Source organism: Neolamprologus multifasciatus, chromosome 9 (genome assembly GCF_963576455.1).
Source record: "Neolamprologus multifasciatus chromosome 9, fNeoMul1.2, whole genome shotgun sequence".
NCBI classification, from domain to species: Eukaryota; Metazoa; Chordata; class Actinopteri; order Cichliformes; family Cichlidae; genus Neolamprologus; species Neolamprologus multifasciatus.
Genome location: NC_140447.1, coordinates 6,064,472 through 6,092,272, shown reverse-complemented (window position 1 = coordinate 6,092,272; position 27,801 = coordinate 6,064,472). Strand labels below are relative to the sequence as shown.

At 41.4% G+C, this 27,801-nt stretch overlaps 1 protein-coding gene and 1 long non-coding RNA gene across 3 annotated transcripts in view; one reads left to right on the top strand and one right to left on the bottom strand.

The window, feature by feature from the left end:
- LOC146510903 (stonustoxin subunit beta-like) overlaps positions 1–27,801 on the top strand; it is a 360,716-nt gene that overhangs the window by 166,871 nt on the left and 166,044 nt on the right. The gene's annotated exons all lie outside the window — the stretch shown is intronic.
- LOC146510910 (uncharacterized) lies at positions 11,947–17,556 on the bottom strand. Of its 2 annotated transcripts, none has more exons than XR_014876121.1 (2): positions 16,703–17,556; positions 11,947–16,670 (listed from the first exon to the last, which is right to left on the bottom strand). It is a non-coding gene; the product is annotated as an uncharacterized LOC146510910 (long non-coding RNA). The 2 variants fall into 2 exon arrangements; XR_014876120.1 differs by having other exon boundaries at positions 16,735–17,556.

Below are 27,801 nucleotides of genomic sequence, written 5' to 3'. Positions count from 1 at the left end.
CTGTCCACTATGAGATAAAGGAGAACAACAGCCTGATACCTGCAGGCCTGACAACAGGAGATGTATCACTCCTGTAACACCTGTAACATTCAGCAGTCACCTCATTGTTCTGACACACACAACAAAACTATTGACTACACTACACACTCACTTCACAAGATTTGCGCTAAACGTCTCAAATCTCTCACATCTCAAAACACCGCCGTCACTCCTTAAACTTCCCCCCGTTTCTTAACAACTAGATGCCACGTTGCCATATCATTTTTTGATTGGTTGACATAGACGAATATGAAAGGGTGGGGTTTATTGGTTTTGTTTTTGCTCGCAGGTGGAGAGTGCTTTCAAGCGTTTTCCTTATAAAACGATATACACAACAATAGTATTCAGGAAGAAAACCAAACATTGCATATATTTTTATCATAACTCTGGTTTTACGTGGCCTATCAACACAAAATCAAAACTGGTATAAAGTCCACACTTTTTCCATCAATTGTTCCATCTCTCCTAGTCACATCTCCAATGGTTGTACACATTGTCATTAACTTTGCTTCACTCCTCATCAGCCATCAGCCATGCTAGCTAAAACACCGGTGTCGGCACATAAGGACGCTGTCATAGCCTGTAAACCACGTTGATTAGCTGCGTATATACGAATGTGAATCGCATTATTGGCTGGACTATGGGATAAGGTGGCATCGTTCTAATCCCATATGGGAGCAGCCAGTCACTTACTGTCTAACACTGCAAAACAGAACTGTTGAAGTATTTATTTTAATTTCAATTCAGGTTTGATTTTTTTGTGTGCAACACAGATTTTCTGTGCGCAGAGACCATGCCAGCAGTGCGCAATTGCGCATGTGCGCAGCTTAGAGGGAACATTGGTCCCCAGGCACGGGAGATGTGTTCCTCCTGGCAGAGTAACAGTTAGTCCATCTGCAGAGCACATTATAGTGGCTCCCAATTTGACGAGCAGGTCTCTGCCCATCCGATTCACAGGCACTTGTCGAAAGACCACATATCTGTGCTTCAAAGTCTGTTTGCCCAGCTTGGTCAGAGCTGGGTCTGTGAGTGGCAGAGTCATTGGAACCCCAGAGAAACCTACCACACTCACCGTGTGTTTGGAGAGTTTTGCACTGTTTGTTGTCGTTCTCAGTGTCGAGTAAGTTGCCCCAGTGTCCACCAGGAAGGTCAATTCAGCACCTTCTACAGTCATTGACAACATGGGATCTGCCATCCCCATGTTGCCTGGTCTCTGTCGGTTCCATCAGTACTGCTCCTCCCAGCCCCAATCAGCCACTTGATACTTGGGGATTGGCGCTGCGCTTTGGTTAGGAGCTTGATGTCCTCTAAACATGGGTTTAGATTTTATTATTGTCATTTGTATTAGGAATTATTTAACCATATATGCTTAGAGGTGTATAATCGATTGTGTAGTGATAGGATGTAGTGTGATCCTTAGGAGTTTGCAAAGCCTTTCTGTGCATTCCAGAGTGCTCTGGCATTCACACCCACATCCTGGGAGCATGGGAGAGGTCGTAACTTGTTTTATTGTTTTATGGCAGGATAAACATATCTATGTCAGTTTTAGTCTAAGTGCCTTTTGTTTAGATGAACTGATGGACTTCCAGACAAGCAACCCTAACCGTTTATGGGGTCACACTCTTACCCCCCCCCCCCCCCACACACACACACACACGCACACACACTTACACAGTATTCTTTGTTCACATGTATACCTATGTAAGATGTTATATGTTAATGACCCTATGCATATTCATGTAACCACAATAAAAGGAGTGCTATGGGGAACCTGGCTGAGAGTCTGACGGAGGTCAAGTGGGTGGAACGACACTTGGCTCCAGGCAGGTCTCCCTCATGCATGAGTAACACAAAGAACTTTGCCTACTTGTGTCTTGATTTTGCTGTGTAGTAAATTGTCCTGAACGTTCCAGCGAATAGGTTCAAACTACAAACCTATCATCCTCCTCTGTAGACAGCTCTGCCTCTGGGAGCTCCACGTGCCTGGGGTCGGTAGTCTTGCTGTTCTGGGCTTTGGGCTGGTTCAGGACATTCCCGAGCCCAATGTCCTTCACCTCCGCATCTCAAACAGGTATTCCAAGATGGTTTTCTGGGATTCCCCGAACCACGAGCCATCGGTCCTCCCCTTCCGTATCCACCATGCCCTCTCTGCGAATAAGCCGTTCCCCAATCCCCTTCCAATCTTCTCTGCCTTGGTGCATTCACGGGCCAGCAGTCATCAGGATTAAGGTTTGGATCAAGATCTGGCCATTCAGGCACGGGACCAAACACCGGCCTTGCCACCATCATTGTTTTGTTTGGTTCTTTCATCTCCTTTTTCTTAGAATTGTGCTTTTCACGAGCTTCATTCAGCTGTAATTTCAGCAGTTGTGCCTGTGCCTCTTCTATCTCTTTTTTCTGTTTGTTCGCAACGTTCTGCTCCAGCTGCAGTCTGTGCACCATGTGTCTCTCCCACTGAGTAGAGTCTGCCACTGCAACCGACCCCAAATTTGGTGTCACATATTTTTCACGGACTGCATCAGCTAGCTTGTCTTCTACTCTGTTATATGGAAGGTCATTTGGGTAGGCTATGGTTTTAGCAATTGTCTCCACGTCTGCTAATCCTCCCCCTAACATACATCTTCCACCAATTCCGCGGAAGTCACCATTGGCTAATTGTTCCCCTTCAGTTAAGGTCCTTAACTTCCTTAACCAAGCTGCTCCTCCCTCTGTTATAGGTGGAAGCTGTTTAACCAGCGCCTCCAAATCCCTAATCTTGTATGCTCGATAAACTGGTTCTTGCTTTATGCCAATCATTAAGGGCATCTCAAGTTCTGAATAATCTGAGCTGTTCTTGAAGTGCACGCCCTTTTCTTCAATCTTCATCAGGTCACATCCTCTGTCGTCTTTGAACATCGACTGCCGTTTTTATAGCCCAGATTTTGTCTTGTCCCTGTTGACCAGCTTTTGTTTTGTTTTGTCCATGCGAGGCACAATTTTCTGTGAGCGCAATTTCCTTCCTGCCATGTTGGTGTCAGGTCGGTTGTCACCACCATCCACACTATCTGGCTCGTCTTCTTCTGATATCTCGTCCTCTTCTTCCAAAACAGCCTTTAATACTTTCTCCTCTACTTTGATTACTCTTTCTAGGGTGCCTGCAAGAGCGTGTTTATCGGCCTGAGCGTATGGTCTGGCAGTGTCTCTCCTCACCTCTGACGAGGTGGGGACTAAGATCAAAGGTACTGCTAGCTGCACACGGGCAAGCTCCAGTTCCTCCTTTTTTGCAGACAGAGTTTGTATCTGTCCTGCTAGCTTCTTGTTTTCCTGTTGCAGAGACTTCAGCATGTTCACTGCGTCTCCTTTCACCTCCTTTTCATTGTTAGGGTCAGTTTTCTCCAGGTCCTCTTTCATCCAGGAAGCTATCCCCTGGCACATGATCCTAAATCTGCAAGACTTCCCATGGTTTTCTCTCAATGTTTTCATTTCTGCTTTGGTTTTTCTGTTCACTGAACGGCCCAGTGTTTCTTCATGTAGTTGTTTGAGTTTATTTTCAGACTTTTCACCTTCGTGCAAGGGTTCTCTGTCTTCCAAAGTTTTTTGTTGAGCCTCACACAATCTTTCCACATATTCTTTCATTGCTCGACACTCCTTCCCTGCTGCTTTTGTTGTTCCAGGGCAAGCCATATTGATGGCCTTCTCTAATTGTTCCACTTGATCCTTTAGTGGCTTATATGCGTTCTGTCCACTGGTGTCGCACTTGAGCTGTCTGCCATTTTGTTTTCCTGCGCTTCACAAAATGGCTGCTGTTGACTCCACCCGCAAAGTTGCTCGACGACACTTCCCCGTTTGCTGTCAGAAGCAGTGTAGCTGCTCCAGCAATCACTTCCTCTTTTCACCCGGTATGTGAAGCACCCACCAAAACTGTTAAAATGTTTTTTTTCTACAGTTTATAAATTCACAAAACCAGCCACAGCAGCGCGCAAACAGCCACACACACAAAAAACACTCAATCTGTTTCCTCAGTACTATTTCCGTCAGAGAGATTGCTTCGCCCAAGAAAGGGGAAGTAGGCCCCACGGCGTATGTGGCCTATGCAGCAGGAGAGAAATGTGTAAATATACGTCTCAGTCAACTCACAGTAAAGAAAAATCTCAAAATAAATGTTAACTATCTCACCATAGACAAAAAGCTCAAAATAAATCACACCAGCTATGTATGTTACTTTAACAATCAATAGAAAATAAGTAAACCTACCCCTCTACTGGAAAAAGGGGAACTCGTACATGGCCCCAAACTGAAAGTAAAACAATTAAAATCTCTAATAAATTCTCCCATTACACACCAAAATAGTAAAATCAATCACACCAGCATTTATTACTGAAATTCTTTCCTGAACTTGCTATTCAAACAGAGATATTTGCCTTCAATGCCTCAAGTTTTAGGCCACAACCTCTGCAGTTTGCACAGTTCTCTCACTATAGGCCCAGAAAATAAATCAGTTTATCAACATCCTCTTCAGCAGTTATTATTTTATTTCCACAGTCACTAGACAGCTGATCAGTATGTTTCACTCATTCATCTACACAAGGCATTTTGTAGTGGGTCTGTGAAGGTTCTCAGTCATCCAGTTTCATCGTAGTCTAAGGAGCTTGGAAAGAAAATGGTCTGGACAAATTGCTTGAAGACGTTTCATCTCTCATCCGAGAAGCTTCTTCAGTTCTTGGGTCAAATAGTGGAGAGTCCCAGATTTAAACCCTGTGGTAGTATCCCCCCAAAGAGGGACAAAAGGACCAACTGGTGATCCTGTACCTAATCACATGAGCCAAGGTGTGAAAATAGTTGTAGGTCACAATCAGCCAAGGTTTTGGGTGAGCTCATTGTGAAACCAAGCACCACACTATCATGTGATTTCCTGAGGTCAAATGGCCAAGGATGTGAGTGGGCATTAAGGCATCTGGGAAGGGATCTCAAAACTGGATTATAAATGGAAGACAGTTGGTGTGATGGCAGACAGAGGCCATTAATGTCCACTGTGAGTGACCATCTTTGAACAGAGGTGGTGGCTTACGACATCAACTATCTTATCTTATTGTATTTTAAGAAACACATTTGACATTGTCAACTAAAATGTTTATTTCTATTTCTTTTTTTTAACAGTAACGTTTCATTACATTCATTAGCTAACTACTGTAATATTCTGTTTGAACTCATAGTAATGGGATCATTTAATCATTAAAGCATTTTTCATCAGGAGGAGGAGTGGACGCTGGCGCGTTTGGCTGCCGCTGCTCCCCTCTGTATACAGTTTATACTTACTGCTTAGTATAGTTACAAAAGTTTGTTTGTTTTTATTCTCTGAACCCACTGTCTGTCAGGTGAAGTGCTTCCCTGCCTGACCTGTTTGGCCATGTGCATTGGACACATTTACTGTCAGCTGTTAGCATCAGCTGTTAGCATCAGCTGTTAGCATCAGCTGTTAGCACCAGCTGTCAGCATCAGCTGCCAACCGCTGCGCTGTCTTCGGATAGGCGGTATTACATCATGACTACTGCTAAGATGCTGCTCTTCCGGGCTCTTCTCGCTGGGTTTGTTCTGCAGTCCATACTCCGGCCCGTCTCCTCCACGCTGAGGTACTCGACATCAGAGCTACTCGACATCAGAGCTACTCTTTCTGCGCTTCCAGCACCTCTCGACCTTTCCACCGGCTTCACTGCTACACCCTGGCATCGCCTGGCGCCCGCGTCGAAAGTATGTCCACTGCGGATCCATACGGAATTACAGGATCGACAGCAGGAATTCGATACCATCCCTGTGGTCATCTCACCGTCGCTCCGCTAGGAAGCCTGGTGGACGGACTGCTGACCCTAGTGTGCTTGCTAGCCCTGCCCGGTCAGTTTGCAAAGCTTGCGGCAACTATCCCGTTTCCGTCGGATTGTCCGATCCCTCTCCAGCAAGGGACCTCTTGTTTATGATCTTCTTAATGAACATAACCTGGACTTTCTATGTCTGATGGAGACCTGGCAGCGTCCAAATGATTTCGCCGATCTCAACCGGACCACTCTGCCTGGACAGACACTATCTCTACTTTTAAGATTAGGCTTAAAACTTTCCTTTTTGCTAAAGCATATAGTTAGGGCTGGACCAGGTGACCCTGAATCCTCCCTTAGTTATGCTGCAATAGATGTAGGCTGCCGGGGGATTCCCATGATGCATTGAGTTTTTCCTTTCCAGTCACCTTTCTCACTCACTATGTATTAATAGACTTCTCTGCATTGAATCATATCTGTTATTAACCTCTGTCTCTCTTCCACAGCATGTCTTTTATCCTGTCTTCCTTCTCTCACCACAACTGGTCACAGCAGATGGCCGCCCCTCCCTGAGCCTGTTTCTGCCGGAGGTTTCTTCCTGTTAAAAGGGAGTTTTTCCTTCCCACTGTCGCCAAAGTGCTTGCCCATAGGGGGTCATATGAGTGTTGGGTTTTTCTCTGTATCTATGAAGCGCCTTGAGGCAACTTTTGTTGTGATTTGGTGCTATATAAATAAAATTGAATTGAATTGAATTGAATTGAATTTGTTTACACCTGCCAGCCCCATGTGTCGGGACGTGGGGGTGGCCTTGCAATCCTGTACAACAACAAGTATAAGGTATCTTCTCTTTCTGTTCCTCCCTACTCCTCGTTTGAATCCATGCTGATTCAAATTAATGGACCAACCCCCACAGTATTAGTTGCTGTTTGCCGTCCACCTAAAATCAACTCTGACTTTTTAACTGATTTTTCTAACTTTCTCGCTGAAATCCTACTCTTATCTCCAAATATACTACTGCTGGGCGATTTTAACATCCACATGGACAACACATCAAATTCAGCCACAAGAGATTTTATATCCTGTCTGGACAATTTTGGCTTACAGCAATATATGGACGTTCCCAAACACTATTAATATTACTTTTAGAAATATTAGGGGCATTGATCTATCAGCTCTTTCCCATGGCATTAATAACTTACCTACCATTGATGCCTCAGCTTCCATAGACGACCTGGTATCTCACTATAACAATGAACTTATCAACCTCTTAGATACCTTGGCTCCCCAAAAAACTCGAACTGTTTCTTTCTCTCGCTCTGCACCATGGTACTCATCTGAACTTCGCCAACTTAAAGCTACTGGACGCCGCCTAGAACATCTCTCCGGGAAAACAGGACTTACTATTCACAAGGACATGTATCTCAGTCATATACAACATTATAAAGAAGCTATTCATCATGCTAAATCTGCTTACTACACCTCTGTTATTGAATCCGCTGAAGGAAACACTCGCACTTTGTTTTCTACATTGCATAATATTGTTAAACCCCCAGATACCTTTGCCATACATACACACTCTGCCGCAGTTTGCAACAAATTTATGGACTTTTTTTACACCAAGATTGAGAATCTTCATCAACAATTGCCCTCATCCTGTGAAATGGTCAACTGTTCTACCTGCATTTTTTGTCCTTCTCAGCTGTCATCCTCTCTGTCCAATTTTGAACTATAGTGGCTGCACAGGTTCATCATCATCTCAATGGAAATAACTTGTACGAACAGTTTCAGTTCGGCTTCCGTTCATGTCACAGTACAGAAACAGCCCTAGTAAAAATCACCAATGATCTTTTGCTTGCAGCTGATTCTGGACTTATATCCATCCTCATTCTCCTTGACCTTACAGCAGCTTTCGATACTATCTCCCACCACATCCTCCTTCACAGATTAGCATCTATTGGCATCAATGGTACAGCACTCGCCTGGTTTACTTCTTATCTCTCTGGCCACTCACAGTTTGTTCAATTACTCCTTCACAGATCAGTATCTACTCCAGTTAATTCCGGTGCACCCCAAGACTCTGTTCTGGGTCCTTTTTATCATCTATCTCCTACCCCTAGGTAATATTTTTAGGAAGCATAACATCCAGTTTCACTGCTACGCAGATGACACCCAGCTCTACCTATCCTCCAAACCCACAGCTACTCTCCCACCCACATCCATTTCTGACTATTTAAGTGAAATCAAGGTGTGGTTTTCTCACAACTTTCTTAAACTTAATGGCAATAAAACAGAATTAATTTTAATAGGCACCAGATCAAAACTGACTACAGTTTCAACTAGTGATGTGCGATACCACTGATTTCCTTTCTGATCCGATACCAAGTAAAATTCAGGGTGGTATTGGCGATACTGATCCGATACCGATACTTTGTACAAAAACGTATTTTATTTATTGTATCGCAAATTATAGCGTCATAATGATTACAGGACATAAGATTACTTGTTCTTATCGCTTAATAATGCAGAGTTCATCATATAGAAATAAAAAACTGAACACGTTGCCTGCACGCAGCACTAAAGGACTCCGCGAGAGACGTCTGTCTCACCCTATCAGCACCTGTCCCTCTCCTCCTCTTCAGTTCGCCTCAACATACGTTCGTCATATTCTGTGATATGATTTACTCTGAGGTGTTTGACAAGGTTAGTGGTGTTGCGGCAAAACCTCACTTTTTTGCCACATGTATCGCAAACCAAATCTCAGCTGTTTGTGGAGGTAAAATACGTCCGCACATGACTCCAATTATGAGTTATGTTATGAGTGCGCATGCCAAGGGCCTGCGAGACATTTATACAGCCGTATTTCGCACATGACTATGAAAGGCGGAAGAGGAAGTAGTTCCTTCGAATGTAGACAATCCGAATGTTATAGTTCCTTTCCACTCTGTTCCTGTTAATGATAAACTACAAATTTACCCTAAATTACTAAAATATCGATATTTTAATGTGAGAATCGATTCTAGAACATAAATGACTGGTATCGGAGGAATCGATATTTCAGGATCGATCTGCACATCACTAGTTTCAACCAGTCTTTCGTTATCCATTGATAACTCTGTTGTCAGACCCTCCCCTCAGGTTAAGAGTCTTGGTGTCATCCTCGATAGCACTCTGTCCTTCACAGCACATATAAATAATATCACTCGGTCTTCCTACTTTCATCTCCGTAATATTAACCATCTTCGTCTCTCACTCACTCCACACAGTACCGCCATACTTGTCAATGCTCTTGTCACATCTCGTCTGGATTACTGTAATTCTCTTCTCTATGGTTTACCTCATAAATCCCTCCATAAACTGCAGTTGGTTCAAAATACAGCCGCTCGTATTATTTCCAGAACTAGATCCACTGAACATATAACAGCTGTTCTTAAACAGCTCCATTGGCTCCCAATTCACCTCCGTGTCAATTTCAAGATCCTGCTTCTCACTTTCAAAGCGCTTCATAACCTTGTTCCTCCATATCTATCAGATCTTCTCCATACATACTCGCCCCTTCGTACACTCCGCTCTTCTTCAGCTTCCCTTCTGTCAGTTCCACCTGCTCGTCTGACTACCATTGGACTCAGCAATTTCTAGTGTGGACAGGCTAACTCAATATATGGAAGTGTTTATGGATTCAGTTATACAAAGTTTACATAAAGTTACCACAAACACTTTCTTCTTCTTCCACATATTGTGTTTCATATTAGTAAAAGTATTTTTATCTGTAGGAGCTGTCAAGAAATAAATATATATTCTTAGTGCTTTAAAATTTAAAATAACCGTAAACCAGTTTGTATCATGGGTCCCGCGGTTTTTCATGTATTGCCGCTTACATACAGCTAATTTTGATTTTGTCGAATTGGTGATATGTTGTGGGGAACAAAGACCAAACGGCTTAATTTATCAAAACGAGGAGAAAATGATCACCTCTTCACTGGGGTGAAGAATTAGGCCGCTACGGCGTGGAGGTACAAGAATAAATCAATTTACATATCATATTCATATGAGCACGGTTCTATTAACCTTCATGCTGTACAGCAGCAGTCCCCAACCTTTTTTGCGCCACAGACCGGTTTATGTCAGACACGGAGCCTTCAAGGTGTCGCGGATTAATACAACCACATAAAATGATCCAACCAAGACAAAAACTGTGGTATTTTGTAAATATAATAATAAACGTGAATGTTCTGTGTAATTGTGTAACTTTATTAGCAGCGTCCTCCTGAAAATGCGCCAACATTGAGAGTAACATCCTCCTCTCTGCCGCTTAATGCTCTCTGGTTGCTATGGTAACGTGTAAATATTCCTTTCAAAATAAGACACACAACTACAACAAGGGAAAGACCCAGGGAAACCGAGTTAACGATAAAACCCCTGAAAACCATAAATTTCAACACTCCTGGCCCGGTACCAAACGACTCACGGACCGCTGCTGTACAGAACCTGTGATGTCCAGACGGTGTTCCTCTGGTGTTCTGCTGTGAAAACTTTTGGGTTTAGGGCTTAACATAGTTGCCATGGTTTCCTTTCTTCTCTTATTTGTTGTGTGTGATCAGGACAATTCTGGAGAAGATGGGCCTGCAGGGGAAAGTCACCCCCTTGCAGGCCAGAAGACATGAGATCTTTAACCTCTTAAGCCCCAACGCCCCCTGATACGGGGGCAAAAAACAGGAGATCAGGTAGGCTTGGGGCTTAAGAGGTTAAAGAATACAAAGTACATATGTGTGTTATCAAGAAGATAATTCTTAAGAACACAAGTTAATAAATGTGCAATTACTAAGAGTTGTTGTGGTGTTTTTATTTGCCTGCTGTCATTTTTGATTTCCTCTGCCTTTAGGATTGCAAGTATCCAGGCTCAGGAGAGGGGGTCAGTGGGAAGCCCACTGCTGATACTTGGCCCTGGTTTGCCCTCATGGATGAGGTGATAGGACAGATGCCTTCCATTAAGCCTCCTGTCCTAATTTCCTCTCTCCCTGAGGACACTCCAGGGCCAAGCACAGCAGTGGGTGACCAAAACAACAGCGATGACGAAGCGGCTCAGCCACCTATGACAGGGAGAAAGAGGAAAAGAGATGATGAGCTGCTAGACCTCATCAGAGAGGACATGAGGCAGCAAAGAGAGGCTGAGGAGAGGAGAGCAGGGAGAGGATGGACAGACTGTTTTCACTTCTAGAAAGATTCGTTCCAAAATGAGTTATGTATTGAGAAATTTATTTATTTGAATATATTTGTTACATTGTTATATGTGTTTCATTAGTTTAAAGGTTTTATGTTATTAATAAATTGATTCAAACAAACAGTAATTGTCACTGAACTCAATTTGATTTACAGACATTTTTAACATGTATGAACATAATGCTAACTTGGAACAATATTACATGGATATTTATTTGATAGCAATAAAGTAAATAACAATAACAATTAAACAAGAATATTTCAAATACACAGTATGTAAAGATGAAAAAACAATATTTACAGTTGTTCACACAGGATTAGGAACACATTTAGTCGTCAGTCCATCACAGTCCAGTCACATGCATACATTCACACACATTCATACCAGATATTGCTGATAATGGAGTCCCACACGCAACCTATTCGAGGCTCCATCACCAGCAAGATGACGTCATCATTTTAAAGGAAAACAGTTCCTTGTTTTTTGTTTTTTTTTTTTTGGGCTGGATTGACTCGCTGCAATCCTTTTAGGCTCAGGACTTCTCATGTGATCAATGTCCCATATAAGTGAATTTCTCCAGAGCCCATTATAATCATGGAGAAAAATACTTTGCGACTGTTTCTAGTAATCATGTTTTATAGCGCTTTAAAGTTCAATCTCTCAGGCCTGGATTAAAGAGCTGATTTGTTAAATCAGAAACTCACAAAATACCAAAATATCACCACCGGTGGATCACTCCTCTCAGATGTTCTTATTTCAGTGCACTGTAACAAAAGCAAAGACAAACGTAACCAATAAAATACTCATATAATAACAAATACTGGGGCCCGTTGGAAACATGTCCAAGCATAAAACCATCTTTCTCTCTCTTAGAGGAAGAAAACAATCCAAACCTCACTGATAAAATCAACCTAGTGTTAAGCAAAACCCAAAATCAACCAAAACTTCACCAGAAAGTTTTTCTCCGTCCCGGGACAATATTGTGTAAGCATACAGGTACCGTAACTTCTTTTTGCACTGACAAAAACGTGTTGGACTTATTTGATTCAATAGTGGACACTAGTTGCACACAAATGTTTTGCTTTGGTAGAAACTTAAACAACTGAGTTAAATCAACACAACCTTTTCATATTCAGTAAACCTGTGCATTTTGAGTTCATATTACACGATTAAGACATGTTCAGATGGAGTAAGTTAAGCTCCTGGAATATTTTAATCCTTCACAATTCTGTCACTTTTTCAACACTATTCACTAACTTTTATCCAAATTCTACTTGGTCCCTTAAATACTACATGTTGTCTTCATATTGCCTACGGTTCAACAAAGTCTAAATTCTGATTACCATAAAAATTGAATGGGTCTACAACAACTACCATCCTCCTATCTTTATCCTAATTGCACGAGGGCTGGGAAATAACTCTAAAGTGATAGGTTACGAGGCAGGGTGCACCCCGAACCGGTCACCAGTCTATCACCTAGAAACAAACAACCATTTACACTTACATTCACGGATAATTTAGAATCATCAATTAACCTAGCTCTAACAGCTGCATGACTTTTCACTGTGGCAGGAAACCAGAATACCCAGAGAGAAACCACTGCAAACTAACCAGACTGTGGACTTGCACCCAGGACCTTCTTACTGTGGAGCAACAGCACTCACCAGCATGCCAACAATGTAGGAAATACAGGGAAGCTATGATTTCCTGTTGAATTTTGTACAAATCTTTAAAGCCTGAGGCAATTGTGTTAAATACATGTAGGATGCTTACATAAATCCGAGGGCTGGCCCCCTTTTCTTCTTTTTATTTTATATTTTATTATTGTTATTATTTTTATTTTTATTTATTTATTTTTAGTGTGTTCCTCCTTCAATTAAATCTCAATCACAAAAATGTGGCGCTCCGAAATAAGGCTCACACCGTTAATTCATCATTTTCACTCTGTACCACTGCTCCTTATCAGGCTGTGTGAAGCACAGTAAACAATTCAGTCGAGGCCTTAAGCCATAAACAGACATCACTCACAGACATTGTTTTCATAACCAAACTGCTCCAGACCCTGTCCCCTAAATCTACACAAATGCCCTCTGGGTGACATGAAATGCATTTAACCAATTAACAATCAATGGCTTCTTGTTGTTGTAACAAATTCTGTATTTGGACGTTTGTGTGCAGCATTTTGCGTATCAGCATAGCATTGGTTAGTAAAGCATTCTTCATTGCAGCAGCATGTGTGTATCACTCTTCATTGCACAAACATGTGTGTGTGTGTGTGTGTGTGTGTGTGTGTGTGTGGATCACTTCTCAGTGAATTGAATCAGCATTTCGATTTGTGTGCATGTGTGTGTGTCATTTCTCAGTCAATCAACAAGTGCATATGTGTTCATATGTGTGTTTCTCTTGCTTCTGAGTCAGTGTATGTAGATGTGTGTGTTTGTGTGTGTGTGTGTTTGTGTTCATCACCTTCCTGTTCTGGTATTCTGGGTAAACCATGGCCTGAAGCGTGCTCTGGGGTCCTGCTCTCCTCCTTTTCAGTCCGTTTGGGTCCATTGGTGCTGCTGCCCAAAGTTCTCTCCATACTGGTTCTGGCCCCAATTGAGGCAGTCCTTTTCTCCAGTTTCCTGCATCTTCTCCTTGTCCAGCTCCTCCTTAACTTGACCCTTTTTGCTTCTGTAGGTCCTTCAGGGTTTGCTCCTGGTGTTGGAGCTTCTCGTCAGGTTTGACAACCTCCTGCTCCAGCAAGCTCCGGCCTGATTTTAAGTCCTGTATCTGGGACTCCAAGCCTGACTGATGGGTTCGATTAGCAGCCAGCTCCTCCTGAGCCATGCTCAGTTTCTGCTCTGATGTCTTGAGCTCTCACTGAGGACAGAAACCTCAGAGTCTTTTCCGTACACGTCAGATTGAAGTTTATTAATGTTTTCCTTGCTTTGCTTCCACGGCCTTCTGCAGCTCTGCTGTGTGGCTTTTCTCAGAGGTCAGCTCCTGGCTGAGCCCCGACACCTGTGCCTTCAGCTTATGTTCTTCTGCTGGTTTTGTCCAATCTGAGGTGCCTCCTGACCTCAGTTACTCCTCGTGTCTCTGGCACGCCCTTTTTGCTGCCCGATCATCCGTGTTGGTCCGTCACTGTCCTGCACAGTTTTAATGCAGAGTTGTTAAGGTCAGCATTCTTTTGCTCGGCCTCACCTTTCATCCGGGCTTAATAGGCGTCTCGTCACAGCTCTGTCAGCTGAAGCTGTCTGGAAATCTCCCCCGTGTAGTGAAACGGGCCTTGGATTTAACGTTCTCCGTCTCCGCTGCATGAGATCTCTTTCCTGCAGCACTGTTGACATTCTCAGGCTGTTGTTGTGAGTCCAGCTGCTGTAGCATTTGGTCAGGGTCACATCAAAGATGGTAGAAGGGAGAGCAAAGATGGTAGAGGGGAGAGCAGGAGTCCAGGTCAGCCTCGGCTTTCCGGGCCGACAAAGCAGCCTGTAATTAAGCATAAAGAGAAAAAACAAAAACAAAACAAAAACAGACGAACAGGAAAATGATGTTGTTTGAAAATAATGTTGTTTTGGCTATGTTATTCAGAGAGGGGCCAGGCCCTGTGTCAGCCTTCTCCCCCCCTTTTTTTTGTTTTTTCTCACTATATAATCAACTCATAACCCACCAAGTTGACAGGACAACACAGGTACACGTTAAAATTCTTAAGATCATGTTTAATAATTCAAAAAAGGAATTTTATTTTATTCAGTAATCTCTTGTATTAATCAATCACCGGAACACATGTCACAATTTGACTCTTTTAACCACTAAATTTGTTGTTTCATCACTGGTTTGTGATTTACCAGTGTCTGTCTTTTTGAAGTCAAGTTGTTGTCCTGCAACCCAGAGAGTTTATTTGTTAGTAGTGGATAGACTTTATCATTTAACATCAGGTGTATGTTAAGTTTTGCTGCTTTAAACTTGCTGGAAAATCTTCACGTGTTCATGAATGTAAGCTGTTTCTTCATTGCATGTGTGTGCGTTTGTGGGTGGGTTATTTTAACTTTTTTTTTTTTTTTTTTTTTTTCTTCTCAAGCAAGGCATTTCTCCAATTGTATGTGTTTTTAATTTTGTTTCCCAAATTTTGATTTCCCACCTTAAATAACAGCATTCCATGTCTTCAGCCAGGAATTAGAGCTTGCTTGTGAGATTCAGGGACACATGGTGCCAAAAACAATTCAGTGAAAAACTTGCCTGAAAATTTCCAGTGATGGTAACCGATAACTGGAGGAGAAGATGTCCTTTAAGCTTCTTTTTCGGTTATGGACAAAGTGAGAGGTCAAACTGTAAAATTTTGAGCCAGAGCTTGGCATGTGTGTCGTCCCAATTTTATTAATCTATCCTTTTGCTGCTGTACTCAGGTCTCCTGGTTGAGAGAAATCCACCTGTATTAAGAGACTAAAACATTCATTTACTATTTTTCTGAAAACATCCACTTACTATTTCTTTTCTGAAAACATTCACTTACTATTTCTTTTCTGAAAACATTCACTTACTCTTTCTTTTCTGAAAACATTCACTTACTCTTTCTTTTCTGAAAACATTCACTTACTCTTTCTTTTCTGAAAACATTCACTTACTCTTTCTTTTCTGAAAACATTCCTTCGCTTCATCTGCCTAGATTTTACTCTCTCTCTTGGTGCATAGTTCACACAGTCAGGCAGTTGCCTTCTATGGGCATGCAAGTTTCCGGTCACTCACCCCCAGCAGCTGCGAAGCCGTCTCTCCCATATCAAAACTCAGCCAAACATTAAACATTCACCGTAGTGATTTAAAACTTTATTTGTAATATTGTAATCAGCAAAATCAGCGTTTTAATTACAGGCATGTATCATTGTTTGCAAATCATACTTATAAAACTCAATAACACGCTAAACAGGAAGTCCTCTGTGGGCTTCACAGCAACCACCTCATTTGCATGTTCACACACTATCTAAAAATAGCTCGCAGCACACTGTCGTCACACACAGCCTCGTTTCACACTCAACTCTATATTATATTACAAAGACGTCTTATATTTACAATCACTCTCAGGCCTGAAAGTTTTAGCGCCTACACAATTTTGACAAATTTAAGATAACGGGTCCAACCGAAGAAAGTCCAACTTTTTTGTAATCAATTAACCAGTATCAGACTCGAACTGTATCTGGCCTCATCTCTAAAGTCCCTACCTCAATTTAAAGTGCCCAAAAAAGCGCAGATAAGGAGACTCGAACTCCTAGTTATTCTGGAGTGCCCCAAGCTCCACAGTGACCAACTGAACTAACCCTGTTCGCCGACAGGTCAAGGTCGCGCGTCCGCGGCCAGGAGGGAGCGTAACCTCCGGGCTATGCGCCTCTTAGTGGACTCTAACCACCGTTCTAACAAAATTTATAATACTTTTAAACCGCCGTCAACCCTCTAAAACAAGAGTATGACCGACGCAGATGCAACGTTATGGACAATGGAGCCTCTAACTCTCAACATGGCCAACACAGATGCAATCCTTTAAACCAATGGAGACTCTAACTCACAAAATGACCAATTCCCTATCCAACTACCTGAGACTCTAACTCAGTATTATTTTCCTTTACCTTGGGACTCTAACCCAGTATTATTACCTTTACCTGAGACTATAACTCAGTATTATTACTTTATCTTGGGACTCTAACCCAGTATTATTACTTGTAACCTTACTTCAAGTTTCAAAACTCATGAGATTTTTCATCAAAATCAAAACAGACACCCACCGGCAACTTTTACTGAATAGACATTTAATTTTATCGTCCAATTCAGCACACTTCGGATAAAATCAACAGGCCTGTGCCTACCTCTTTTATAAAGGCGCCTGTCCACTCAGTTCGATTGCCGGATAATGTCTGCCCGTCTGACCACCTCGGACCGTCCAAGCCTCCAAAACTTCCATCCCAATACCACAGGACGAGCCCCCAAAACTGTTACGGATTCAAATATTGGGAATGGATACAGGAGGAAAACCAAAATAACCACACTGGTCCGGCCGGGTCAAGTCAAACGATGATTTAATGAACACACGCGTGGGAGATGGACACCATACAACAGACAGCATCAGATCTCGAAATGGTGGAGCCTTGATCAAACTCTTATAGCCTCTAGTGGCCCCCACCTAATCATAAAAGCCTAAACATTCACATTCTTTCTCTCACACAGCGCCTAAGCTACGACCTTGGCTCCCTGTTTATCTGCTCCTGCTGATGGGGCAGAATGCTCTGTTCTCTTCTAATCAGACAAATGAGACGATGACTTTCTGTGAACAATATTTTCTTATAACTCAGCAGTATAATGCATCACAAAACAATATCATTCATTCACAAAAAATCAACAGTCTAATATAATGCAAATCAGTTTACCAAATGTAATAGTTATCACCTTCTTCTAATTCAGGAGCATAATGCAAACTAAAACTACATAATAATTCACAATCTTTAATTAGGGGTCTAACATGGCATAAAATAATATCATAATCCCACAACGGTTTCTTTTACAACTGTAACAGATTACAGGAAGTCTCTGGCAGTGTTGCTGAAGATCAGACATGGATGGGGTGCTGCAACTGAGACCTGCGGTTTGTCTTTTCTGGTTGGCGAGTGGAGAATCACACAGGGTGGTCTGCAGAGAGCTTTAGGATGCTTCCTCCCACTCGCCACTAAGATGTTTTCAGAAATATACAAGCTGAAGATGGTGGATGCTATATTATTAGTATAATACTTGTAACTCTGTAGTAGTCAACAGTTTGATAAAGTGCTATGTCAAAAAACATACAAACAAAAGATTAGAATCTATATGTTTCAAAGATATTTAGTTTATATATTATATATGATACAGTACATGTGTAAGAATGACCGATGTTGTGCCAAAAACTGATTTCCGGTTTTTGCCCTAAAGTGATTGCTCATATTTAACCTGCTATAAATAACTTGTTGTTCTATAATACATGAAACATATGTCAAATGTATCCCTCATTAATGATATCAAGTCACTCTGAGCCACCAGCAACATTCCTGTAACAGGTAGAAGCTGCAGTCAGTTTTTGGCAGTGACTTTTATCCTTTATTTATCCAGTTCACAAACAATCTTGTTGACATTAGAAATTTATTTTTTAAGAGTAATCTGGTCAAGAGGGCAGCAGACAGCGCAACAAATATATCAATTGTACCTACATTATAACCAGAGTTATAAAGATACTTGAACAACAGGCAATTATTGTACATAGAAAACTCCTTAGTAAACCATGTTCACCAAAGTCTATTTACCAACATATATACAGATATTACACACGGAAACATTGGAAATCAGTTTTGGCAGGCGAACACTTTTTTGGCACAACGCTGGCAATAATTTAATTATCCATGTAATTAGCTAAGTAATTCCTAAATTCATGTAGATTAAAGGAAATTATATTACCTGGATATGATTGTCTCTGATGAGCCTATGGTACAAAACGTGCGGGCAACGACGATAAGGTTTTTCTAGCTCCTCGAGAAATAAAATTGTCCGCATAATGGAGCAACATTTCTGGGTCCATTTTAAAGTTTTCGCACTCTGGCGCTAGTGACCAGAAAAACACGCAAGTAAGGGCGGAGTTGAAGGCTAGGAGGCTGTCCACAGCCCATCTGTTATGTTGGATACTCATTGTTTGTTCAATAAAGTTTCTTTGGAGAAAAAAAGGGGGATGTCCACAGCCGCTCACTTCCTGACTACCCGTCCGTCTAAGGACACTACCTTGTGACGTAGGCAGGTAGTGTCCTTATGAGCATCCTTCCCCTGAATTCGGACACAGCCATTGTGTGTGAAAGGTCATAGGTTGCTGAGCAAGACAGTAGTGATGGGAATTCCGGCTCCTTTTAGAGAACTGGCTCCTTCGGATTGGCTCACTAAAAAGAGCCAGCTCTTTCGGGTCTAGTGATGTTCGATTCGTGAACAAATCGTTCAATACTCGAGAATCACTTTACTGACTCGTGAATCATGATTCACAAGCGCAACTGACTCACTGACTCATCCCTGTTGCTGTTAGCAAACTAATTCCATTAGTAGAAATATATCTAGCTTATAACTAATATTTTGTTTGCCTAGAGATTCCTGTCGGTGGCGCTGTCACTTGGTGTTCGCTCGCTCTGTGGTATAGTATCACTTCCTGTTCCTGCTCAAACACAGTGGTGTTTCTGAGTAGCTTATTTGCTTAGCAGTTTAATTAACAACTTTTAAATACATTCTTTTTTCATAGTATAATCTTCACGTGCTTCATCCGAAGCACACTTTCTGTGTACTCACTACCTAATTTATAGCCAAAGTATTCACTCACTGTCTCTGTACTGTTTCGCTAGCTTAGCTCGTAGCCGACTCGTTAGCACCATGGCTACTTCACCTGTCCCTCCTGCACTTTCTTGCTCATTGTGTCAGATGTTTAGTTACTCCTCGGCCTCCTTTAGCAGTAATGATATCTGTAACAAATGTAGCATATTTGCAGCTCTGGAGGCCAGGATTACTGAACTGGAGACTCGGCTTCGCACCCTTCATTCACCTGTAGCTAGCCAGGCCCCTGTAGCTGGTGCAGCTGAAGATAGCGTAGGCCACGCTAGCTGTTTCCCGGCAGATCCCAAGCAGCTGCGGAAAGAGGGCGGCTGGGTAACGGTGAGGAGGAAGCATAGTCCTAAACAGAAGCCCCAGGTACACCACCAACCCGTTCATTTGTCTAACCGTTTTTCCCCACTCGGTGACACACCCGCTGGGGGTCAAACTCTGGTAATTGGTGATTCTGTTCTCAGACATGTGAAGCTAGAGACACCGGCAACCATAGTCAATTGTCTTCCATGGGCCAGAGCAGGCGACATTGAAGGAAATTTAAAACTGCTGGCTAAGGGTAAACGTAAATTCAATAAAATCATAATTCACGTCGGCAGTAATGACACCCGGTTACGCCAATCGGAGGTCACTAAAATCAATATTGAATCGGTGTGCAACTTTGCCAAAACAATGTCGGACTCTGTAGTTTTCTCTGGTCCCCTCCCCAATCAGACCAGGAGTGACATGTTTAGCCGCATGTTCTCCTTAAATTGCTGGCTGTCTGAGTGGTGTCCCAGAAATGATGTGGGTTTCATAGATAATTGGCAAACCTTCTGGAGGAAACCTGGTCTTGTTAGGAGAGATGGCATCCATCCCACTTTGGATGGAGCAGCTCTCATTTCTAGAAATATGGACAAATTTATTAAACCCCTCAAAATATGACTATCCAGAGTTGGGACCAGGAAGCAGAGTTGCAGTCTTACACGCCTCTCTGCGGCTTCTCTCCTCCTGCTACCCCCCCAAAAACCCATCTCCATAGAGACTGTGTCAGCTTCCAAAAAGACAAAAAACAAACTAAAAACCAGCAACAAACAACTTAAACATTTACAAAGAAAGAACAATACAGTATCCACATCTGAACCAAAGAGTAAAACAGTGAAATGTGGATTATTAAATATTAGGTCTCTCTCCTCCAAGTCTCTGTTAGTACATGACTTAATAATTGATCAACAAATTGATTTACTCTGCCTTACAGAAACCTGGTTGCAGCAGGATGATTATGTTAGTTTAAATGAATCAACACCCCCGAGTCATTCTAACTACCAGAAATCTCGAAGCACAGGTCGAGGGGGCAGTGTGGCAGCAGTTTTTCACACCAGTCTATTAATTAATGAAAGACCAAGACAGACTTTTAATTCATTTGAAAGCCTGATGCTTAACATTGTCCACCCCAGCTGTGAAACTCAGAAACCAGTCTTACTTGTTATCATCTATCGTCCACCTGGGCCTTACACAGAGTTTCTGTCTGATTTCTCAGACTTTATATCTAATTTAGTTCTGAGCTCAGATAAAATAATTATTGTGGGTGATTTTAACATCCATGTAGATGCTAAAAATGACAGCCTCAACATGGCATTTAATCTGTTATTAGACTCAATTGGTTTCTCTCAAAATGTAAAAGAACCCACCCACCACTTTAATCACACTCTAGATTTTGTTTTAACATATGGCATAGAAACTGAACATTTAACAGTGTTTCCTGAAAACCCTCTCCTGTCTGATCATTTCTTGATAACATTTACATTTACAATAATTGATTATGCAGCAGTGGAGAGTAGACTTTATCAGAGTAGATGTCTTTCTGAAAGCGCTGTAACTAAGTTTAAGAATATAATCCAGCCACTGTTATCATCGTCAATGCCCTGTACCAACATAGAGCAGAGCAGCTATCTGAACGCTACCCCAACAGAGGTCGATTATCTTGTTAATAATTTCACCTCCTCACTACGTACGACTCTGGATACTGTAGCTCCAGTGAAAACTAAGGTCTCTAATCAGAAGTACCTGACCCCGTGGTATAATTCTCAAACACGTACCCTAAAGCAGATGACTCGTAATCAGGAGAGGAAATGGCGTGTCACAAATTTAGAGGATCATCATTTAGCCTGGAGAAATAGTTTGTTGCTTTATAAGAAAGCCCTCCGCAAAGCCAGAACAGCTTACTACTCATCACTGATTGAAGAAAATAAGAACAACCCCAGGTTTCTCTTCAGCACTGTAGCCAGGCTGACAAACAGTCAGAGCTCTTTTGAGCCAACCATCCCTTTAACGTTAACTAGTGATGACTTCATGAACTTCTTCACAAATAAAATTTTTATCATTAGAGAAAAAATTACCAATAATCATCCCACAGATGTAATATTATCTACAGCTACTCTTAGTACCATTGATGTTAAGTTGGACTCTTTTTCTCCAATTGATCTTTCTGAGTTAACTTCAATAATTACTTCCTCCAAACCATCAACGTGTCTTTTAGACCCCATTCCTACAAAACTGCTCAAAGAAGTCCTGCCATTGATTAATTCTTCGATCTTATATATGATCAACCTATCTCTAATAATCGGCTATGTACCACAGGCCTTCAAGGTGGCTGCAGTTAAACCTTTACTCAAAAAGCCATCTCTAGACCCAGCAGTCTTAGCTAATTATAGGCCAATCTCCAACCTTCCTTTCATATCAAAAATCCTTGAAAGAGTAGTTGTCAAACAGCTAACAGATCATCTGCAGAGGAATGGTTTATTTGAAGAGTTTCAGTCAGGTTTCAGAGTTCATCACAGCACAGAAACAGCTTTATTGAAGGTTACAAATGATCTTCTTATGGCCTCTGACAGTGGACTCATCTCTGTGCTTGTCCTTCTTGACCTTAGTGCAGCATTCGATACTGTTGACCATAATATCCTATTAGAGCGATTAGAACATGCTGTAGGTACTACAGGTACTGCACTGCAGTGGTTTGTATCATATCTATCTAATAGACTCCAATTTGTGCATGTAAATGGAGAGTCCTCTTCACACACTGAGGTTAATTATGGAGTTCCACAGGGTTCAGTGCTAGGACCAATTCTGTTTACATTATACATGCTTCCCCTAGGCAGCATCATTAGAAGACATAGCATACATTTTCACTGCTATGCAGATGACACCCAGCTCTATCTGTCCATGAAGCCAAATAACACACACCAATTAGTTAAACTGCAGGAATGTCTTAAAGACATAAAGACTTGGATGGCCACTAACTTTCTGCTTCTTAACTCAGATAAAACTGAGGTCATTGTACTCGGCGCTGAAAAGCTTAGAAATATGGTATCTAACCAGATTCTTACTCTGGATGGCATTACCTTGGCCTCCAGTAACACTGTGAGGAACCTTGGAGTCATTTTTGACCAGGATATGTCCTTCAACGCACATATTAAACAAATATGTAAGACTGCGTTCTTTCATTTGCGCAACATCTCTAAAATTAGAAATATCCTGTCTCAGAGTGACGCTGAAAAACTAGTTCATGCATTTATTACTTCCAGGCTGGACTACTGCAATTCATTATTATCAGGATGTCCAAAAAACTCACTGAAAAGCCTTCAGCTAATCCAAAATGCTGCAGCAAGAGTACTGACAGGGACTAGAAAGAGAGAGCATATTTTTCCTGTTTTGGCTTCCCTTCATTGGCTTCCTGTTAAATCCAGAATTTAATTCAAAATCCTGCTCCTCACATACAAGGTCTTAAATAATCAGGCCCCATCTTATCTTAATGACCTTGTAGTACCATATCACCCTATTAGAGCACTTCGCTCCCGCTCTGCAGGCCTACTTGCTGTTCCTAGAGTATTTAAAAGTAGAATGGGAGGGAGAGCCTTCAGTTTTCAGGCCCCTCTTCTGTGGAACCAGCTTCCAGTTTGGATTCGGGAGACAGACACTATCTCTACTTTCAAGATTAGGCTTAAAACTTTCCTTTTTGCTAAAGCATATAGTTAGGGCTGGACCAGGTGACCCTGAATCCTCCCTTAGTTATGCTGCAATAGATATAGGCTGCCGGGGGATTCCCATGATGCATTGAGTTTTTCCTTTCCAGTCACCTTTCTCGCTCTCTATGTATTAACAGACCTCTCTGTGTTGAATCATATCTGTTATTAACCTCTGTCTCTCTTCCACAGCATGTCTTTTATCCTGTCTTCCTTATCTCACCCCAACCGGTCGCAGCAGATGGCCGCCCCTCCCTGAGCCTGGTTCTGCCGGAGGTTTCTTCCTGTTAAAAGGGAGTTTTTCCTTCCCACTGTCGCTAAAGTGCTTGCTCATAGGGGGTCATATGATTGTTGGGTTTTTCTCTGTATGTATGAAGCGCCTTGAGGCGACTTTTGTTGTGATTTGGCGCTATATAAATAAAATTGAATTGAATTGAATTGAATAATTAAAATTGTGTGGAAAAAAACAACAGCCAGTTTCTTAACAAAAACATTCCTGCTCTGAACTGGAAGAAAAAACCCTGTGTAGAAGCTCACATCAAGACAATAGCTCCTCGGTTCACAGTAGCATCGCTCAGCTAGCATGCTAACAACACATTTGAGTTACTCACCCCCTCCCTTGCTGTGCTGAATCATAGCGTAAGGCGAATCACTCACTCACCCCCTCCCTCCTGGCTCATAGCACAAACGAGTTGAACGAATCACTCACTCACTCATCCCCTCCCTCGTGGCTCATAGCTCAAACAAGTTGAACGAATCACTCACTCACCCCCTCCCTCCTGGCTCACAGCTCAAACGAGTTGAACGAATCACTCACTCACCCCTTCCCTTCCTGTTACGAATCACTCACTCACCACCTCCCTCCTGGCTCACAGCTACTTCTTCTTCTTCTTCTTGGTTGGCAACCAATGTTAAGGCACTTTACCGCCCCCTGGCTCACAGCTCAGTGTAGATTTAGATGAGAAAATATATATTTGACACATTTAAGGAAAATACCAATAAAATAAAATAAAAATAAATAAATGTTCCCTTTAGAATTTTTTTGCTCTTTTTTGCTCTAAAGAAAATAGTTGTTTTCTTTAACAATCATTCATCTTAGTAGTAGGATTTACATTAAAAGAGAAACAAATTAAGTTTGAGTGAAAATATACATTTTTGCACTCTCTGGTCAACTGACTCAGTGACTCAAATGACTCAAGAAACCCAATTCACTTTGGTGAGTGACTCATCAAAACTCGATTCAGTAAAAAGAATCAAATTTACCATCACTATTCAGCTCCCAACTGGCTCTTCGGGTTGTTTTGTTGCTTTATAATAATAATAATAATGGATTGCATTTATATAGCGCTTTTCGGGACCCCTCAAAGCGCTTTACAATACCACTATTCATTCACTCTCACATTCATACACTGATAAAGGCAAGCTACACCCAACACCCAACTCTTCAGCCACGCTTTAATTAATTTATTATTAACAACAATATATAACTAATAACTAACTAATTATGCACAAAATGAATTACTAATGTAAAAAAACGTGGTTTTATTTATATATGTTTATATATAAATATATACGGTGGCTGCTATAGACAAAGACGTACAAACTCCAAAAAGCACGCACAAATTCCAAAGCATGTACAAATTTTAAAGCACATACAAACTCCAAAACACATTTCTAGCTTTAACTGAGCTTCCAAAACAGAGCTACCCTAGATCACTTTAATTACACAATTGAAAGCATATGTGTATTGTTTGTGTATTTATACACAAGCACTCATATATATTCAAATAATTAAAAAAAAAAAGTTCATTTACCTGTTACTACCACGCACCAAATCCGGTCGTTGGTACTTCCTGGCTTATGTGGTCAATTTGGAGTTTTTACGTGCTTTGGAGTTTTTACGTGCTTTGGGGTTTGTATGTGCTTCGGAGTTTGTTCGTGCTATGGAGTTATTACGTGCTTTGGAGTTTATACGGCTATGGAGTTTTTACATTTTTTGGAGTTTGTACATGCTATGGCGTTTGTATGTGCTATGGAGTGTTTCGGAGTTTTTACGTGTTTTGGAGTTTTTACGTGTTTCAGAGTTTGTACTTTCTATGGAGTTTGTACGTGCTATGGAGTTTTTACATGTTTTGGAGTTTGTATGTGCTAGGGAGTTTTTACGTGCTTCGGAGTTTGTACGTGCTATGAAGTTTTTATGTGTTTTGGAGTTTTTACGTTTTTTGGAGTTTTTACCTACTTCAGAGTTTCTATGTGCTATGGAGTTTTTACGTGCTTCGGAGTTTGTACTTTCTATGGAGTTTTTACGTGTTTTGGAGTTTTTATGTGCTTCGGAGTTTGTACGTGCTTCGGGTTTTTACGTGCTTCGGAGTTTGTACGTATTATGGAGTTTTTATGTGTTTTGGAGTTTTTACGTGTTTCGGAGTTTTTACGTTTTTTGGAGTTTGTACGTGCTTTGTCTCTAGGGGCCACCGTAAATTACTTTTATTTATTCACTCCACATAAAATGAAAAAGAAAAAAAAATCATATAATACAAAAACCAACTATTTACATTTCAACCTTTAACTATTTAAATTTTCTGTTTTTTTTAATTTTAAACAAATATAAAGTAAAACAACACAAGACACTGCAAACCACAACACATATAAATTAAAATATGAAAACAAAAACAAGATGCACATTCTCTGTCATATAGGCCTGCATGAATAAACTTTCTGAATCCTTTATCATCCACAACTGAAAATAGTTGTGGATGATTACTATACCTTTCTAATGTGACAATGTTGTCCCTTAGTGCTGCGTTCGATACTGTTGACCATAATATCCTATTAGAGCGATTAGAACATGCTGTAGGTATTAAAGGTACTGCTCTGCAGTGGTTTGTATCATATCTATCTAATAGACTCCAATTTGTACATGTAAATGGAGAGTCCTCTTCACACACTGAGGTCAATTATGGAGTTCCACAGGGTTCAGTGCTAGGACCAATTCTATTTACATTATACATGCTTCCCCTAGGCAGTATCATTAGAAGACATAGCATACATTTTCACTGCTATGCAGATGACACCCAGCTCTATCTGTCCATGAAGCCAGATAACACACACCAATTAGTTAAACTGCAGGAATGTCTTAAAGACATAAAGACCTGGATGGCCGCTAACTTTCTGCTTCTTAATTCAGATAAAACTGAGGTTATTGTACTCGGCCCTGAAAATCTTAGAAATATGGTATCTACTCAGATTCTTACTCTGAATGGCATTACCTTGGCCTCCAGTAACGATGTGAAGAACCTTGGAGTCATTTGCTACTGTGAGTGTAACTACCGCCGCTCCCCCCCGTCCTAGCGCAAAGCACAAGGCTCGCCTGCAGAGTGAAGCGGAAAAAAGTGCGAGAGAGAGGGTGAGAGTCAGAAATAAAAAAACCCACGGAGCCGACTCGCATCGTTCACTTCAAATGGTCGGATCTAAGAGCCGTTTCGTTCGCGACGACACATCACTACAAGACAGGAAACTGGGCAGAATAGGACGCTTTGTGCAGAGCTGAAAAAGAACAGGATGCAGACAGAAAGCGGAACAAGGCAGAGTGTAGCGCAGAAGTTGTTTTGATCGAAACTGTGTGTGACGTGTGAGTGGCAAAATAATAGGCTATATTATACACATCCGGCTTACTGCTTCAGATCCGCAGAGGGTTTACCCTCGTGCACATCCCTTTCCGGAAAGTAGTGATTGAATAAAATAAGTATAAATCAGGGGTAGGCAACCTTTCTGATGATGAGTGCCATCTAAAATTTCCTCAGAAGTCTATGTGCCATATGATTACTTTAGCAATAAATTTAATAACGCTCTATATTAACAGTTACACACTATATAGAACCATGTGGTAACCAAGTATTTTATTGGTACAATATAATCTGCAGTATAATCATTGCCTTAATAATGTAACAGATAGCTTTAAGATGGCCTTTAAAACGTTTAAACATACTGTTATCATGTTATCCTTTTATTCCAAATGCAGTTATAGCTATTTTTATACACACCTTGCAGTTTGTGCTTTTAAAGAGTTGAGGCTCGGTCAGTAATTGATTGTCAGAAGCTTCGTCCGGCGCTATGTCCAGACGATCTATTGTGCAAAGTGGCCTAGAGCTATGGAAAGATTGCTACACGCTTATAAAATAATACATGGCACAAGGTATTCATTGTTATCTTTTATTCACTTATATCCTTTTATTAAGCTTTGAGTAGTGGCGTTTATTTACAGCATTTATTCAATATATTACATATATATATATAGTTTTAGTAAACTGCTACACATCTGTGAGTGGCCTCTGTCTGGTTGTGAGCGTTAGTGGGTGAGGTGAGAGGTGACACAGAGTGCCAATTGAGGTCAGGACACACACACACACATACA